Consider the following 18882-nt stretch of genomic DNA (forward strand, 5'->3'; position numbering starts at 1 on the left):
TATTTCACACCCTCGTCTTCTGTATTCGCTTGTCTGCTTAAAATCCTTTCAACCATTTTAGCAAAGGTGTTTCTAGACAAGGCGGTATCCCTCGCCGCTAGCTAACAAGATAAAGAAATGAACTGATTGCCTTTATATCTGGGAAGATGAAACTGTCAGTGGGCTGTGAACTACAACACGGAGCGTGAATTGTTACTTTACTGACTGATTTGCTATGAAAGTGTTACTCATTCCAACACTAGGAGCTGCAAGTTGCTATGAAAGGCGCCATCTAAAAGCGAGACTGCCTGACTGGCATTCTCTCTAGTTGGCCGCAGTGGTTTGATTTCTGTGAAAAGTGCTAAATCAACAGGAATCTTTTGTTTTTGGTTACTTAACTGATCACATGCAGCTGAGCACTCGGCTTACTGTGGACATGAACGTCAAATAGGTCGACTTCAGAACAATCATACCTTCATGTTGATGGTGGGTGGCATACTGGTGGCACAGCTGCTGGCTTGCAGTAAGGAGACCCGGGTTCGTGTCTCGGGGTCCTACCCATGTGGTGTTTGCGTGGTGTCCTCCCACAGTCCAAAGACATGCAGGTTTTAGTGATTTGACAATGCTAAAGTGGGCCGTGTGTGTGACAGGGGAGTTGGTGTGTGTGTCGGGGGGGTTGGTGTGTGTTTTGGGGGCTGATGTGTGTGTGTCGGGGGTTGGTGTGTGTGTGTGTGTGTGTGTGACAGGGGGGTTGGTGTGTGTGTGTGTCCGGGGTTGGTGTGTGTGTTGGGGGCTGATATATGTGTGTGTGTGTGTGACAGGGGGGTTGATGTGTGTGTGTGTGTGTGCGTGCATGTGTCTCTGTCAGAGGGGTTGGTGTGTGTGTGCGTGTCAGGAGGGGTTGATGTGTGTGTGTGTGTTGGGGTGTTGGTGTGCTAGCTGGGATGGGCTCCAGCAGACCCCCCACGACCCTATTCAGGACTAAGCGGGTTACAGAATGACTGACTGACTGACTTTTATGTTTATAACTTCAACAGTATCCACATTAAGAAACAAAAAGTGACAATTGTTTTTGTATTTTTTGGGGTAGGGGGTCTCTGTTGAAGAGGCATCTGCTAGAGCCACAGCTGCCATTGTTTGCGAGTAGCTGACGTATTTCACACTCTTTTCTACTGTATGTATCTGTCAGCTTAGCCTCCCTTTATTCTTTTCAACAAAGGGATTTTTCTAGACAAGGCAGTATTTGAGGCTTCTTCACCCCCTGCTGGGTCATTTTGTGTACCGTGACGTGTAACATACAGTCAATAGCATTCCCTCAGTCGCTGTACGTTATTCGGTGGACTGTAAAGGATCTTTGTTCTTTATAACACTGGGCGATAAAACAAGTAGCAGAGCTCAGTGATCGGGGTTGGGGAGTTTGTGAAGATGGATTAGTGGGAAAGACTCGCAGCTGACTGAGTCTGCTCAGGGGTCCACCATTGTATAGCATGGTGGGAGGCAATGCTGTGAGGGTGTGCGATGTTTGGACAATGCATGGCTATTGAAAGACATTATTGCCCACTCTCACAGTTGCCATCCTGTTCTTAATGATCTCCTGGGCAGCTTCATCCCACCTCCCATCCCCAGGGGGGCTACCAGATGTTTGCACTGGTCTGTAAATGTGTGACATGCTGTACTGTAAGTAGACTTGGTGACAGGTAATGCAGAAAGGGTGGTGCAAATACTTAAAAGAAAAAGACATCAGTAGGAAATACAGGAAGAAAAATAAAAGGAGGTGTCAGGTATCTGTACTGTATGTGATTTAAAAAAATAATGAAGTAGTACCATTTCATATCTTAAAAAAAGCAATGGACAGGGAGCAGATAAGGAACCTATTGGGGGTGTCCCAGAGCCCAAAAGCTCAGCCACAGCTGCACAGAAACTGCCATTACCTTTTCGTTTTCCTCATCTACTGTGAAGAGATTTATTCCACAGACAACAGACACTATTCTGTCTTTTTTTTCTTTTCCTTCCTCTTTCTCCACTCCTTGCAGACAAGCATTGACCACTTACTCCCAGCTCCGACTACCAGGCTGAGGTGAGGTGGTCCCACTTATGCTGCACCCAGGGAGCACTTCTCGGTCAGGCCAAAGGACCATGAAACAAGGGAGGTACTATATGATAGATAGATAGACAGATATGAAAGGCACTATATAACACAAAGTAGATATGAAAGGGAGTGCATGATAGATAGACAGATAGATAGCTATAAAAGGCACTATATAATATCATGCACTCCCTTTCATATCTATTATATAGTGCCTTTCATATCTATCTATTATATAGTGCCTTTCGTATCTACCTTTTATTATATAGTGCCTTTCATATCTAACTATCTATTATATAGTGCCTTTCATATCTAGCTATCTAGCTATCTATTATATAGTGCCTTTCATAGCTAGATAGCTAGCTATGAAAGGTACTATATAATAGCTAGAAAGCTAGATATGAAAGGCACCATATAATAAAAGAGATATGAAAGACACTATATAATAAAAGATAGATATGAAAGGCACTATATAATAGATACAGTAGATAGATATGAAAGGCACTACATAATGGATACAGTAGATAGATATGAAAGGCACTATTTAATTGATAGATAGATAGATGGAGTGAGGGATGGCTGTGAATGGCACAATACAATAGACATGTAAATATTGTTGCCAATGATTGAATGGAATGGCCAATAATTGGGCATAATTTGAATAATGAGGTTTAGGAAAATGGATGGCATGGCGCTGATGAGTGTTCATCCTTGAGGGGTTTTGCATCATCTCTGTGTCTGCGCGTATTTTTTCCCTCCTCCCACTGATGACACTGATGTTATGTGAACTATATGGTGACTATAAATTGTGTGTAGAAATTGAATAATAAAGTAGCTAAAGTATTTATAATACGTTTCTAATATTTGCTAATTCTTGTTGTTTCAACAAGTACCTTAAATCAGAGGTTCATTCTGCATGTTGCAGTAGCTGCTCTCAGTGTTTAAATAGCTTCGATTGATTTAAAAATAACTTGCCCTTTGTCTTTATACGTTTCCCGTTAGCACACTGATTTGCATACTCTGTCTTTCATGCTTTCTAGTATATATTACTATTTAACTGGTTTCTCTATAAATGTAATACTCAGAGACGGGCCCACGACACACCGTATGCACTGCATTAATGGGTCTCACAGCTCTGATCAGCGTGAAGATGTTAATAAAATGTCAGAGCGCCATCCATCCATCCATCCATTTTCCTAACATGCATTTCCCTCAGTGGGTGGTAAGGTGATGGAGCCGAGTACGACAGCTTGGGATGCAAGGCAGGGCCCAGGCATGGAACGGGCAGACTTGTGCTTCCTGTTCAGTCTCAAACACACGCAGGCTAAGTGGTCTGAGGACTCTGAGTGGACGTTGACCGTGTTATGAGTTGGCACAAGTCCGCACGTGGATACAAGAGGAACACACAGACAGGGACTCTCCAAATAATCAGATGCTGGGTTATAAAGCCATAGTGCTTACCACCGTGCCATGGTGCCAGTGGAACCTTCTGTGTAAAATAACCGGCAATGTCAACACATTGTGGAAATAGGAAAATGAGACGCCTAGCGAGCCAAGCAGTTGAGATAAAGAAAGTGAAAGAGCCTTTTAATAAAGAGTGTGGCTGGCATTAAATCCTGCGGACACTGCAGCACTTAGGAAGCCAAGTCTGACCCTCCATGTTTGAGCCTACTTACTGGGTTCAGAAACAGAAACAATAAGACTAAATAACGAAGGCGCATTTCAGTTTCAGCTAAGATGGGACATTTTGCTTGAACTGAATGAATGGCCTCGTCTGCCCCACATCATGAATTTGGGACCTCAGTGATGCTAAATTGACCCCTAGGATGTGTTTGTGTGTTCACACTGTGATGGGCTGGCATCCTGTGCCCGATGCCTGCTAGGGTAGGCTCCAGCTTGTCTGGCTCAGGATAAGCGGCCTTGAAGATGACGGATGGATAAAAGAGCACATAAAGCAAAGCAGCTTTCTGAGAAGAGGGGGCCGCTGCGAAATAAAAAAAGTGTCTGAGCTCGATTCTAGCTGATGCTCCAGTCCTGAAAAAAAAAGTGAGATGTGAGATCAGGCAGGAAGTAAAAGTGTAATCTGTGCAGATCAAGCAACCCCACCCGCCACAGCAGCAGTCTGCATACCCTGCTAGAGGAAAAGATTCTGCTGAAAGCACCGCAAGTTTGCAGTGAAATGCTGGGAAATGAGTGTAACGATTCTGAGTTTAAAAAACGCCGTTCACAACACAGTGTTGGCAGACTTTATAAAGCAGGCGGAAAAAAAAAACACAAAGCAAAAGATGGAATGATGACCAAACAATAAATAAATAAAATAAAACAGTGATACGTTTAGGGACCTGCATTAAATCATACAAGTATGTATGTGGCTTCATCTGTTGGTGGGCTGGCGCCCTGTCCGGGGTTTGTTTACTGCCTTGCGCCCTGTGTTGGCTGGGATTGGCACCAGCAGACCCCCGTGACCCTGTAGTTAGGATATAACGGGTTGGATAATGGATGGATGGATGGATGTTGCTTCATACGTCCCGGCCAAAGCTGATCCCTGCCTTGCACTTGGTGCTGCCGGATAGGCTATGAGACCCCCTAGCCGAACCCCAATCCCAGGTCCCTTATTGGATTAAGTGAGTTTAGTTTAGAGGTATTACTCCGCGTTGTGCCAAGATATTCCTACCATTTAACCTTTGATGTCATCCAAGAAGACAGTTAGATGCCAATGGAGATGTACCAGGGTCCTGGGTGGGCATGCCAAAGATGCTTGTTCCGCTTCCCTGTAACAACAGAAAGAAAAACATTTTGTTAGTTTTAAAATGTGAGGAATAGAAGAAAAAAAAAAAAGAAATCCCGAAAAGGTTATTTCTTTATTTTTTCAAATTTTATTCAGCAATACATTTGAAACAGCGAAGACTACAAGGGGTCGGATGTGAAAGGGGCCTCATGTTTGAGCGACGTTCACACTCGTGTATTTTGTGCTGACCCAATACGTCGTTAAAAACGCTTGAATATCTTTGAAGAGGGAATAAAATTTTAATACCGGTAGTTTGGGAGTATGAAGACTTTTTGCATAAATAGCACACGGGGTGACGTTTGTCTTGAATCAAATACTACGCCCTGTCCGTGGTTGGCACCTAACGCTGAATCGGAACATCGTAATCTGATTTTATCAAGCAATCCGCCAACAGCGTCAAGCCCGCCGGTGGGATGTTCAGATGAGCGGTTGCAGTTTCAGTTGGTTATTCCATCACCAGGCCGTCTGTGTGGAGTGTGTGGGTGATCTTCTCAAGTCGACATGCATTGTCCTCCAGGTTCCTCTCACTTCTCCACAACATGGAGGTTACCGGCCTTTTGAATAGCTTGGTGGTGACAGTCTTTGTGCCCTGCGGTGGACTGCTACCCTTGTTCAGTTCTCTTTTTTTTTTTATTTGCAGCCGATGCCACCAGTTGGTTCCCAGTTTTCATGGCACTGAACTGGTGCAGGATGATTTGGAAATTGACTGTGATATAGGTGGGCTGAATCCATTCTCATGGATATATTTCTTCATGCTGAAGGCGATTACATTCCTTTACTTAGTTTGTCAGTTTAGAACTGACAGTCACTTTGTGACCCTGATTTACGTTATACATTTCTACTGCAGTTTTATACAATTAATGTATACAATGACATTTTATAACAAGATAGATACAAAAAAAAAAAAGATCAGATGCAAGTCCCGTTACTTCTGACACTTTTCATTTGTGTATGGCGCCTCCGAGAGGGCAGAATGTCAGTTTTTTTTTCTTCCGAAAATGAATCGGGTGCGCACACCTGATACTGTCGCTTATGAACCAGTAATACGGCATGTGCACCGGATAATAGTGCGTGTGCACCCGACACTACTGCGTGCGAACCAGTATTGTATTGTATTTGCACCAGATACCATTGTGAGTGAACTGGTGAATATCACATGTGCACCAGATACTTTCACGTGTGCACCAGACACTACCTCTTATGAACAAGTATTGTATTTGCACCAGAAACAATTGAGGGGTCTGAATCTTAAAACACACAAATCAATTCAAACAAAATCTAAAGTTGGCTGCTCCAATAACGGGGATAAGGTTTAGGAAGATGGCTGAAGAGAAACCCCCGGGCTTGGAGTTTAGACAGGCAGTAATGAAAGGGAATATTAAGGGTGAGGGTGCAAGGGGTGGATTAATAAGGTGGGGTTCGGAGGATGGTGGTCGTAAAGTCTTTTTTATTATTATGTGGATGTTCTTCTTTTTAAGTCTGCTGAGTTCAAGTCCAAGTGTCTGTCGATGGCATTTTCATTAGACAGCCGCGATTCCGCCAGCTCTCTGGCACTCTTAGTGTTGGCCCTGAATTTTACTATTGCGTTACCCCAGTTAAACTTGTATGTGTGTGAGTCAGAGACCGTAGGTCTTTCCTGCTGACAGTGTTGTGATGTTCCTGTATTTGTGATGCGAGTCCTTTAGATGTTTAGATCGCTGGGCACGCGCTGATGGAATGTGTGTCTTTTTCGTCCACTGCTTCTCTTAAATGTGGTGTTCCTCAGGGATCCATTTTGGGTCCTATTTTATTCTCTATATACCTTCACCCTATTGGAGCTCTTTTTAGGAAATGTAACACTTCTTTTCACTGCTATGCTGATGATACTCAGGTTTATATTCCCGTCTGCAACTCTGCAACAAATCAGCTCCACAACTGTCTGTCTGAACTAAGATCCTGGATGGCTAATAATTTTCTTGATCTAAATCAAAATAAAACGGAGGTGCTTGTAGCGGGTCCACCAGCTAAAGCCCAAATTGGTCTTGGACTTCTCGGCTCTTTCTCTGTCTGTTGCAAACCTCAAGTCCGTAATCTTGGTGTTATCTTTGACAGTAACGTCTCTTTTGAGAAACAGTTGATTCTAATCTTGAGAAAGCTACTCATGCTTTTATCTTTTCTCACCTTGATTATTGGAACTCGCTGTATGCTGGGATTAACAAATCTCTGATCCGCAGGTTACAGTTGATCCAGATGGCTGCCGCTCGCTTCCTGATTGGGGCAAGAAAGTCTGATTCTGTTTCTCCAATATTAGCTTCTTTACACTGGCTGCCTGTCAGTTTTCAAATTGATTTTAAAATGTTGTTGCTAGTTTTTAAATCTTTACATGGGTTTGCTCCTGCCTGTTAATCTGAATTGTGTGCTTTACATCAGCCATCCAGAGTGCTTAGATCTTCTGCTCAGTTGTCTCTTGTTGTCCCTCAGGTACTAAGGGGGACAGACAGGACTTGTGCTGCTGCTGCTCCTCGCCTGTTGAACTCTCTACCTCGTCACATAAAGGAGTCGTCGACAATTCAGAACGAGATTAAAGACTCCCTTCTAGTCACTTGCATTCCGTGACCTTCGGTAATACTGATGGTCTCCTCATTGTGATAACATTACTTCTATTTATTATTTATTTTATTTCTGTTCATTTATTTTATTTCTGTTTATGTTATTCATGCTAATTGTATGTTTTTCTTTTATTATATTATTGTAAAGCACTTTGACCACAACATTCCTATGTTGTTTTAAATGTGCTATATGAATAAAATTGACATTGACATTATTCAATGCCAAAAGCAAAAAGTTGATGAGAGACAAGAAACGCAGTTTACAGCATTCCATCAGCACGATGGAATTAGTAGCATTAGTAATAGTGTTCATAGTATTAGTAGTATTTGTAGTATTAGTAGTAATAGTAGTATTAGTAGTATTTGTAGTATTAGTAGTAATAGTAGCATCAGTATTATTAGTAGTAGTAGCAATAGTATTAGTAGTAATAGTATTGGTATTATTAGGATTAGTAGTATTTGTAGTAGTATTAGTAGTAATAGTATTAGTATTATTAGGATTAGTAGTATTTGTAGTAGTATTAGTAGTAATAGTATTAGTATTAGTAGTAATAGTAGTATTAGTATTAGTAATAATAGTATTAGTATTATTAGGATTATTAGTATTTGTAGTATTAGTAGTAATAGTAGTATTAGTATTATTAGTATTAGTAGTAATAGTATTAGTATTTTGTGAAGTTTGCCTATTGTTTTATTTTTTTTTCTGTAGGTACTCCATTTTAATTCCCTCGTCATGAAGATACACAAGTCGGGGTGCTGACTACCATGACTACTGACTACTGCGACAGACTGGCACCCTGGCTGCGGTTATTTCTTCCTTGTGCCCAATGCCTTCAGTATAGACATTGGCTCGCAGTGACTCTAAAATAATCAGATAAAGCAGAGAGATGAAGGCATGAAGTAGATGTGATTTTATATCTTTTTTTTTTTTAAGGCAGACATACATCACATACATTTTGTCTGGTCATTTTAAAGATGTGTTACAATCTCCCATTTATTAAAGGGTGTTGTCATTAATTAGCCCCCAGGAATGCCAATATGCCAGCCATTTTAGAAATACAATTTATTTTTGTATAGCCCAAAATCACTGAAGGAGTGTCGCAATGGGCTTTAACAGGCCCTGACTTTTGATAGCCAGCCTTGACTCTCTAAGAAGACAAGGAAAAAGTTCTCCCCACAAAAATAGAAGAAACCTTGGGAAAGGCAGTTCAAGGAGAGACCCCTTTCCAGGCAGGGTGGGCATGCAGTGGGTCTCAAAGAGAAGGGGGTCAATACACAGAACAGAACACAAGTAATCCTCAATACAATATAATAGTAAAATAGAAATATTACAAGTGCAGAGCAGAATGTACAAGACTGACTGTACAAGCAGCGAGCGTCTCATTTTCACTCTTACATGCCTTAATGTCTAAGCGATTCACTTTATTTTGACACAGCGCTTGCTCTCCACTGAGTGCAGGTTTAGAGGGCCATGATAAGGTCATTTCTAATTACAAAAAGAGTTCCCAAGAAGACATGGATTTGTTTAAAGAGACAGGAAAACAAAGCGATTCTCGTAAAAGAGGCCTAACAAGATCTTTCCACGTCTGACTAACCGCGCAGCCTCAGCACTTCACACCCGCCGCTCGTCTCAGAAGCGCGTTTGGACCTTCGCCTTGCGCTCAGTGTTGCTGGTTAACCAACAGGCGCTCATCTGCAGACAGACGCTTTCAAGTCTCCCCGCCAGCCGCCCATTGCTTAGATGCTGAGGCCGGTCTGCTGCTTAGGTGGGCGGTTTGGTGTGAGGAAAATGTCACTGGTGGTCGGTAATTCACGTAAAACGTGACCTCAGTTATGTTGGGTGCCTCAGATGTGCCATTCGTTCAAAGAGCAGCAAAAGTAACACAACTTTGCAACCGTGTAACCTTTCAACCGTGTAATGTGTCCTTTCGCTTTGAAAATAAGGAACTACCAAAAGTGTTTTGCATGTTTTGACAGTAAGGCGGTGAAATGTCACACAGATAACAGGTGCATCCCCAGAGTGAAGGGGAAGGGCGCGCATTTCTTTCGAGTGAAAATTTAAAAGATGGAGAAGAGAGTGACAAGAATACGCCTTGCCAATCGATTCGACATTTTTAGTTTGTTGGACTAAACACACGCCATTAGTATTGAGAGCGATTCAATCAGGGTGCGAAGGAGCCCACCTGCAGTGTGACTGCTTTTCATGTCGAAGAAACACCAAAACTCCTTTTTTATTTTTCTTTTTTTTTGTGCTTCCCAGACCAAAGCAATCAAGCTCATCTCATAAAAAGCAGACCTGCAGCACATGGCTGCATAATCGGACCTGTAATTCAATTATAACGTAATTATAATAGTGCACACTCACACACACACACACACACACACACACACATATATATCTATTATCCAAACCGCTATATCCTAACTACAGGGTCACGGGGGTCGCAAGGCAGGAGACAAACCTTGGGCCGGGCGCCAGCCCACCACACACACACACACACACACACACACACACACACACACACACACACTAGGGACAATTTCGGATCGCCAATGCACCTAACCTGCATGTCTTTGGACTGTGGAAGGAAACCATATAACAACAGCCACCTCCCTTCATTAACTCTTGATAAAAAGTGACAATGGCAGGGGTGTCACTTTATGACGCATACTGTACAAGAAGCCATTTACTGCATTGCAATAAACACCCTTTTTTTTTTTGTGGTCTGCAAGTAAACGTTTAGCACATAAAAGTCGACACCACTTAACCCTGAAAAAGGACAAATTAAAAAAAAAAAAAAAAAAAACAACAGCCCCACAGCTTGGTTCGTGAAGCGGCCATATTGAATGACCCCGATGCATGTGTCATGATAATTAATGCTGTAGCCTAGTGCTGGGAGGTATACTGGTTCATACCGAAAACCGCTTTTTAATTTTGTTATGATATGGATTTTCCTTACACTGTAACACCGGTTCAAACAGCCTAAACAATGTCCGGAACGTGGCGCAGCGGGAAACTGTTTAAGGGGGGACCTTTTTCACTGCTGCACCGCTAAACACTCATGCAACGGAGTACATGTGTTAGTGGAGGTATTGAGCGGTGAAAACAGACAGAGAACATTCAGAAACTGAAGCTGTAGCACACGATAAAGTTGAATGTGATGACACAGAAGAACGTTTGCTGAATAAAGGAGTCGTGTCTGTTGTCTGGAGATACTTTGGTGGACCAAACAACTATTTACTGCAAAAGCTGTCGAGCTAAAGTCGTCGCTGGAGGCAGCAACAGGGCAGTTTGCTGCACCACCTTAGCCGCACACATGCTTTGGAGTAACTAAGATTGGCACCTCCACGTCCTCAGGTAAAACTGAAAAGGCGAGAGGACACTCGAGGCAGACGTCACTTGTAGACGCGTTTGCTAGAAGTACTGCCTACGACAAGAAAAGCAAGCGGTGGATCGAGATAACCAACGCCATTACAATCCACATAGCTAACATGTCAGTGGACAGAGATTGTTAACATTAACAGAAAGTGGAGTTGGTTTACAGAAAATATTTACTATTCATTCCTTTTCTAAGACTTGTTCAGTGCAATGTAACTTTTGACAAGCACCTCTGGATATTTGACTAAGTCTAAAGGCCTCTTGGGATGGTTGAAAATATGTCGGCAAAATTATAGTTTGTTTGCAAAATTTGTTCAATAAGAAGGTTCTATATTTTGACTGCAACTGTCATGCAATGTGATTCCTTCTCTTCACAAATGTCACCCCCTTGAAAACTATCACTTTATGGGGCCATCCATCCGTTATCCAACCCGCCATATCCTAACTACAGGGTCACGGGGGTCTACTGGAGCCAATCCCAGCCAACACAGGGCGCAAGGCAGGAAACAAACCCCAGGCAGGGTGCCAGCCCACAGCAGCTATGGGGCTATGCAAACCTGTATTAATACTTGTGTGTGCACATTAAAATGTGTTTTTGTACAATGTATAATTTTCATGACCGTGGAATTGGTTATTCTTAGCCAGTCCATTGCAGTAATTGCAGTGGAAAATGTGGTTAACATCCACTCATGCATGGGAAAAAAATACTGTAAAATACCGTGAAACCAATATAATTTTGAAAAATACCGTGATATAGAATTTTGGTCCTACCGCCCAGCACTACTGTAACCCCTCTTTCAAATCCCAGCCTGTCTGCACAGTCCTCGTTGATCCGTTTCACGTCCCACATACTGTACAATGGAGTCACAGTTTATGAAATGTTAATAAAAACAACAGGGATCCGGTGAAGTGAAACTTTATCTTTGTCACAGATCTGAGAAAGGCAATTGTGGACTGACTTCAAGCAGTGACCTAAAATGTACTTCCTAGAATAAAAACAAAAGAATTCGAGGGAAACGGATAACTCAAAGAATGAGGGAGAAAAGCATTATAAAGAGCCTGTGTGCCGACGACTTCAAGCAGGGGGTCTCTCCTCTACTCATGAGGTCCCATCGCACTCAGACACACAGTCGCCTAACTCACCGGTTTCTTTCTTGTCGACGCTAACGTTAAATCGCTCAGCAGCTGTCAACAACAGTTCACTTCTAACCTCCCCAGCCTGCCCCTCTCCCTTCACCAAGGCCCACTTTTCAGTTCAAGTGTCACATTTTGGCTACGTTTTCATTTAAAAATGCAGACATTGATCTCTACTTTCACCTTTTTGTCCACAATCCACCCCCTGGCCTTTTTAACCCCCAGAACTGAAGACTGTTGAAAAATTTCTCCAGATGTGGACAGGCAAACCGTCACTGCACTCTGATTTGTTTGTGCTTCTTACTCAGCCCTCCTCTGATTGGATCCTGCTCATTTCAACTTGTCATTCCCTGATTGGTCACATATAAGTCACCAGCACCAATTCAGCCACAAGGCGAGTGGGTAACAGTAAGACGGGGGTCTAAGAAGCCAAAATTTAGTCCCTCAGCACCCAGGTCACCAATTCGGACCCAGAACAGGTTCTCAGCTCTCCGCAGTGCACCTGTGGAAACTGAGAATAAGAAAGTGCTCATAATTGGCGATTCCATAGTGCGGAATGTTAGAATTCCAAACTGTTAAACCAGCAGTTAATGTTAAATGCCTCGCAGGGGCCAAGATTTCTGACATAAAGGCCGCATTGGACCGTGTCGCCGACGATGAAGTATCTACCTTATTGCTGCATGTTATTTATAAATGTTATTTATTTACAGCAATCTGAGGTATTAAAGAGGAACTTCATCTCTCTATGCACCAAAGCTAAAAGAAAATGTCGGAATCTAGTTGTATCTGGTCCCTTACCAAGATTATAAAGAGGGGATGTGATTTATAGCAGATTGCATTCCTTTCACTGCTGGCTAGAAACCTGGTGTGCAAATAAAAGCATAGCATTTGTGAACAATTGGGATGATTTTTGGGAAAGGCCTGGATTTTTCAGAAGAGATGGTCTTCATCCTAACTGGAGGGATCTTATGTATTATCCCAAAATATGGCAGCAAAACTGCCTGGTTGACTGATCAGAGCACCATCCAGGTCACAGTCATGTGATCTTAAATCACAGGCTGTTCTTTATCCCACCTGTTATTTTCCTGAAGCTGTTACCCATAATCCCTGTTGTGGGGCATCCAGTAAATTTAGTCTTGATACAAACCTTAAATTACCTGATAACCAAAAATAAGGTGTATAATTAGACCAAGGGATAAAACCAGACCTCCACCAGGGGCATCTGTAATAGAAATTTAATTCAAATTAAAACAAAAATATATCAGCAGTTCAGAAAGAACCATGCAGTTTTAAATGCTGTTTATTGAACATTCGCTCTCTTGGCACTAAAGCTGTTTTGGTAAATGATATATATTAAGTACAAAATCTGATCTGTGTCTTCTTACTGAAACCTGGCTTAGTAAATGTGACACTGTTTCCCTAGCTGAGGCGTCACCAGATGGATACTCGTTCCTTCATAAGTCTAGAGATTCTGGTCGAGGAGGAGGCCTTGGAATAATTCATTGTAACAAAATGCAAATCACTCCTAAAAATTTAGGCAACTTTACATCCTTTGAGGCATTCATTTTAAATATTAAAACAGATTCCAACACAATTATAGTGCTAGTCTACAGACCACCAGGGCCATATTCATTGTTCATGACTGAATTTAGCAACCTTCTGTCTGATTTGGCTATAAATTATGATCACGTAGTTCTGATGGGGATTTTAATGTACACATTGATGTGGAAACTGACACTTTTAGCAAATGTTTTACTTATTTGTTAAATTCAGTAGGATTTTGTCAGATTGTCAAAGGTCCAACTCATAATCATAACCACACATTAGATTTAATTATAACTTACAAAGTTGAAATTCAAAATTTAAATATTACTCCATTAAATGTAGTTATTTCCGATCACTTCTTAATTACGTTTGATTTAGTTCTGCCCATGCCAGCACTCACAGATTAAAACAAAGACAGTGCGACATCTAGATTGTAATTCTGCTTCAAAATTTATAGATACCTTGAGTAAGTCGAGTGTAATTGTGGAAAACCATTTAGATCAGTTAACATCAAATGTAAACGTGGAAAACAATTTAGATCAGCTAACATCACATTATAATGTGACCTTGAGAGATGCTCTGGACACAGTGGCTCCCCTAAAACAAAAGTGATCAAAGCACATAGAAACTCTCCCTGGTTTAATGAAAATACTCGAGCTCTTAAATTAGAGTGTCGAAAACTGGAGCGCAGATGGAGAACAACAAAGCTACATGTCTTTCAAATTGCATGGACAGAGAGTGTTAATAAATATAAAAAAGCCCTCTTTAAAGCTCGCTCAGAATACTATTCTACATTAATAGATAGCAATAATAAAAATCCTAGGGTACTTTTAGAACAGTGGCTAAATTAACAAATGGGAATTCAGATCTACAGTGCAAAATACCAACAGATATTAGCAGTACAGACTTTATGAACTTCTTTGATGAGAAAATTAAAAATATAAGATCCCAGATCTCAGCATCACAGTACAAACCACATACTAGCTTAGCAGACCCTGCCGCACATTGCATTCAGCACTTTAGTAATTTTAATCCTGTAACTGAGCAGGAAGTCTTAACTTTAATTTCTAAAATGAAGCCCACTACTTGTTCCCTAGATCCAGTGCCAACAAAACTAGTAAAAAGTGCAATGGATGTTCTTGCAGCACCTATTCTAACCGTTATCAATAGTTCATTACTGCATGGCACCGTACCTGATGGACTATAAGTGTTAGTCATTAAGCCATTAGATAGATACTTTATTAATCCCAAGGGGAAATTCACAATTACTTACATTTACATTATTTAAAAAGACTGTGTCACTAATCACACTCATTACAACTGAGTAATGCATTGAGTAATTAAAGCTGGAAAAAAATATTGGTTTGTGTGTTTTCGTTTAAGGCTGTAAAGCAAAAAAAAAAACGGGAATATTTCTAAGGGGCGGGGGCATTCTTTTCTATACCCACTATATGTATTGTGATGACCGGCCAGGGCCATTACCAAGCCAGGATACCAGTTGGATGGAAGGACTGGGGGAGAGGAGAGCATCCATAAGGCATTATTTTCTCCCAGGATGCTACAGGGCAGCCCTCCAGGGTGGCTGGGTGGCATCTTGGATTCCTGCCAGGCACGCTGGGAGTTGAAGTGTGGCACAGCCCTGTTGGGTTCCATGGGGGCCACCAGAGGGAGCTGCAGAGCCCTACACTGGGCTTTCATCACTCCTGGGAGTGACTCCAGGTCCGGCTAATGAGCAGCCTGGAACGTTCCCTGTGCCAACATAAGAGGGGCCACCTCACTCCACTCTGTCTTTGTCCTGCACCTCCCGACTCCGGCTCCAGGTGTTGCACAAGCTCCTTCCAACCACACTTTCAGGTGTGGCGGCAGCCCTTCAGAGGAAGGCTCAGGCATTCTCCATGCACCCCCTGGCAGTGCTCATCAGCCCCCATAGGGCTAAGCTTCCATGCTTCAAACCTGTGGCACCGTAGCAAGCCAGGGGGTTACCCTCTGTCATCCTGGGGGAGGTATTGCCCTGCGCAAGTTCCTCGGCCGGGTAAGAATACTGGCTGTCCATTACTATATATATCATTTATATATATATATATATATATTATTTATTTCTTATATATTATTATTTATATAAGTGTATATTTATATATATATATATATATATTTTTTTTTTTTTAAACAGGGTGGTTTTAAGTTCAAATTACACACACACACCAAAAAATATAATTTTCCAGGCAAACATCAACCTTTGTATCTTTGTAAAGAATGTCTTAAGGTAGTTGCTTCATTTACAGCAGTTTTATAAAGGGCCATTATTGTCGTATATACTGAGTACTGTGAAATTAACAAACACGTCACCACCTGTCCAGCACCAGGATATAACAAGCTGTCACAATAACAGACCACCGACATCAAAGAGGTTTGGGGCAGCCACCTGTATTATGCCTTGGCTGCAAATGGGTATTTTTGGTTGAGAGAACTGATTTAAGAGTGCAAATATGGTGACTTTAAAGGTCGGGATGGGAGGTGACATTATCAATAGCACTGGGACTGGAAGTGACATCATCAATAGCACCAGAACTGGAAGTGACGTCTCTGGGAAGGGAAATGACATAGATATCATCAATAGTGCCAGGACAGAAAGTGACATCATCGGGACGGGAAGTGGCATCATCAATAGCACTGGAACTGGAAGTGATGTCTCTGGGATGGGAAATGACATAGATATCATCAATAGTGCCAGGACAGAAAGTGACATTATCAATAGCACTGGGACTGGAAGTGATGTCTTTGGGATGGGAAATGACATTGATATCATCAATAGTGCCAGGACAGAAAGTGACATCATCGGGACGGGAAGTGGCATCATCAATAGCACTGGAACTGGAAGTGATTTCTCTGGGATGGGAAATGACGTTATCAATAGCGCTGGGACAGGAAGTGACATCATCAATAGCACTGGAACTGGAAGTGACGTCTCTGGGATGGGAAATGACATTGATATCATCAATAGTGCCAGGACAGAAAGTGACATCATTGGGACAGGAAATAATGTCATCAATAGCACCAGAACAGGAAGTGACGTCTTCGGGGACCAGAAGTGACATCATTAATAGTGGCGGTATCGGAAGTGATGTCATCAATGGTACCGGGACTTAGCGGGACTTCCCGTGGAGAGAAAGTCAGTGCAGCTTGCCACCCCCTGGTCTGGTGTGGTACTATTATTATTATTAATCAGGCTCTTTTGCTGCCTCCAAATTGCATGTCTGTGACAAAGCATCAAGTTTAAAACAGCGCACAATTGAAACAATCAAATTAAAACATGTAATTGCAGCTCGAGGCTTGGCTGTGTGGGCTTTGTGTGTTCTCCTGTGCACACACACACACTCTGAAGCAGACCACATTTCACTTCATGACGTGACAGAAGACAACAACAGAGCTGACAAATTGTTGTGGCAGACCCGGCTGGGATGCCACTTCTATGTATGTTCCAGGGGAGCGACCATGGACTGCTCAACACCTACCCCGGGACGCTTGGTGGCAGCCTCCCTAGCTGACGATGATGGTGCCTCAGTTTCCCTCAGGGTTCTCCACAGCCCTGTTGGGATCTGGGGTGGCCACCAGGGGGAGCTGCATGGGTCCCGGAGCCCAGCTGGACAAATCTTCAGCCCCACCCGGAAGTGCAATTGGAACGAGGTGGTCAAGCACCTGGAACACTTGCGGGTGGGCTATAAAAGGGGCCAGACACCACCACTCAGTGGCCAGAGTCGGGAGGAGAGGACGAAGCTTCAAGGGAGGAGTGGTGGTGCCTGAAGGGCGTGTTTTGGTTTGCTTTTGTGCTTTATTTGGGACTGTGTTGTGCCTGTGGGTTTCACGGGGAAGACGTGCCCCGCGGGTGAACAAAAATAAACTTCTGTGTTATTTTTATATGCGCCTCTGTGTGAGTCAGTGCCGGGTCGGGCACAAGAAGGCGCTATTGTTACATTGTAAAACCATGCCTTTTGGAGGACTAGCAGCATAACATAGAGAATTATTGGCACGCCTGGAAATGCTGAAAGCGAGGAGAGATGAGAGGAGAAGCAGTGAATGAATGAAAGGTCAGACAGCTAAAACTAAAATAGCAGAGAAGCAGAACAGAAACTAGACCAGAAATGAAAAAGCAGCTGACTGAAACAGAGGAAGTGAGTGAGGAGAATCAGGAGGGTTTATAGAGCAGAATAAGAAGGGCAAACAAAGTGGCAGAAGGGCACCGGAGTCAGGAGGAGGCAGACAAGGTTACTGGGAGATGTCGATATGAAGGGAGAAGTGAGACAGACAAGAGAAACACCGTGTAGAGGAGCCTCTTTAGCGGCACTTCATTATAAATAAATCCTTATCTGAATCAGCGACTTTCCTTTGTGTAGTTCTGTCTGGGGTTTGGGGTGCTGTTACGCCCCCTACAGGTCACCGCGAAAAACAATCCAAGATAAAACTGGAATGGTTTAGAGCAGAAATTAAAAGGTAAAGGAAGGAAGGACAGAATATGTTAATGTAGCGAATGAGAAAAGTCACAGAAACCCCTTCGGAAAATAACGGTGAAGACCAACAGAATTCGAAACATGAAGAACGAGGACGTAGCTCAGGGGTGCCCAACTCCAGTCCTGGAGGGCCGCAGTGGCTGCAGGTTTTCATTCTAACCCTCTTCTTAATAAGTGATCTGTTTTTGCTGCAAATTAACTTCTTTTGAATTCATTTCAATTGACTTGTTTTTGAATATTTGTTCCCCTGAATTGCTTCATTTCTTTCCTTAAATGGCACCCAAACAGAAGTGAAGTGTGAAGTGAGGGAGGCAGCAGAAGACCAGCTAAGTCAGGGCCTCAAACTCCAAACAGTTGCTTAACTAGACGCTGATTCTTCTCGTTAATTAAACTCGTTCTTTAATTCCACGGCTTGTTGCCGCTCTCACTGTGCAATGGCAGACATTTCCGAAATTGTGGATTTTCTCTTTTCTAAGAGCAGATCGACATTCCTGAGACCTTCGCCTTTCCTTATTTTCAGATATTGTATGATGGACACCAGTTGTTTTGGCTCATTTTGTATCTCACTATTGTTTGGCTGCTAATTAAGGAAAAAGAAAAAATTGAGGGGTCAGAGTCTTCACGAGCAAGTCAAATAAAATGAATTCAAAAGAAGTTAATTAGCAGCAAAAAACAGGTCACTCATTAAGAAGATGGTTAGAATGAAAACCTGCAGCCACTGCGGCCCACCGGGACTGGAGTTGGACACCCCTGACCTAGCAGGAAGCAACAGCAGAAGTGTGTTGGGTGAAAGAAGGGTGCAGAAACTAACTAAGATACTGAATGACATCCTGAAAACTGAAAAGACGTCCACAAAATGGAAAATTTAACACCAATAT

Source organism: Polypterus senegalus, chromosome 12 (assembly GCF_016835505.1).
Source record: "Polypterus senegalus isolate Bchr_013 chromosome 12, ASM1683550v1, whole genome shotgun sequence".
Lineage (NCBI taxonomy): Eukaryota > Metazoa > Chordata > Cladistia > Polypteriformes > Polypteridae > Polypterus > Polypterus senegalus.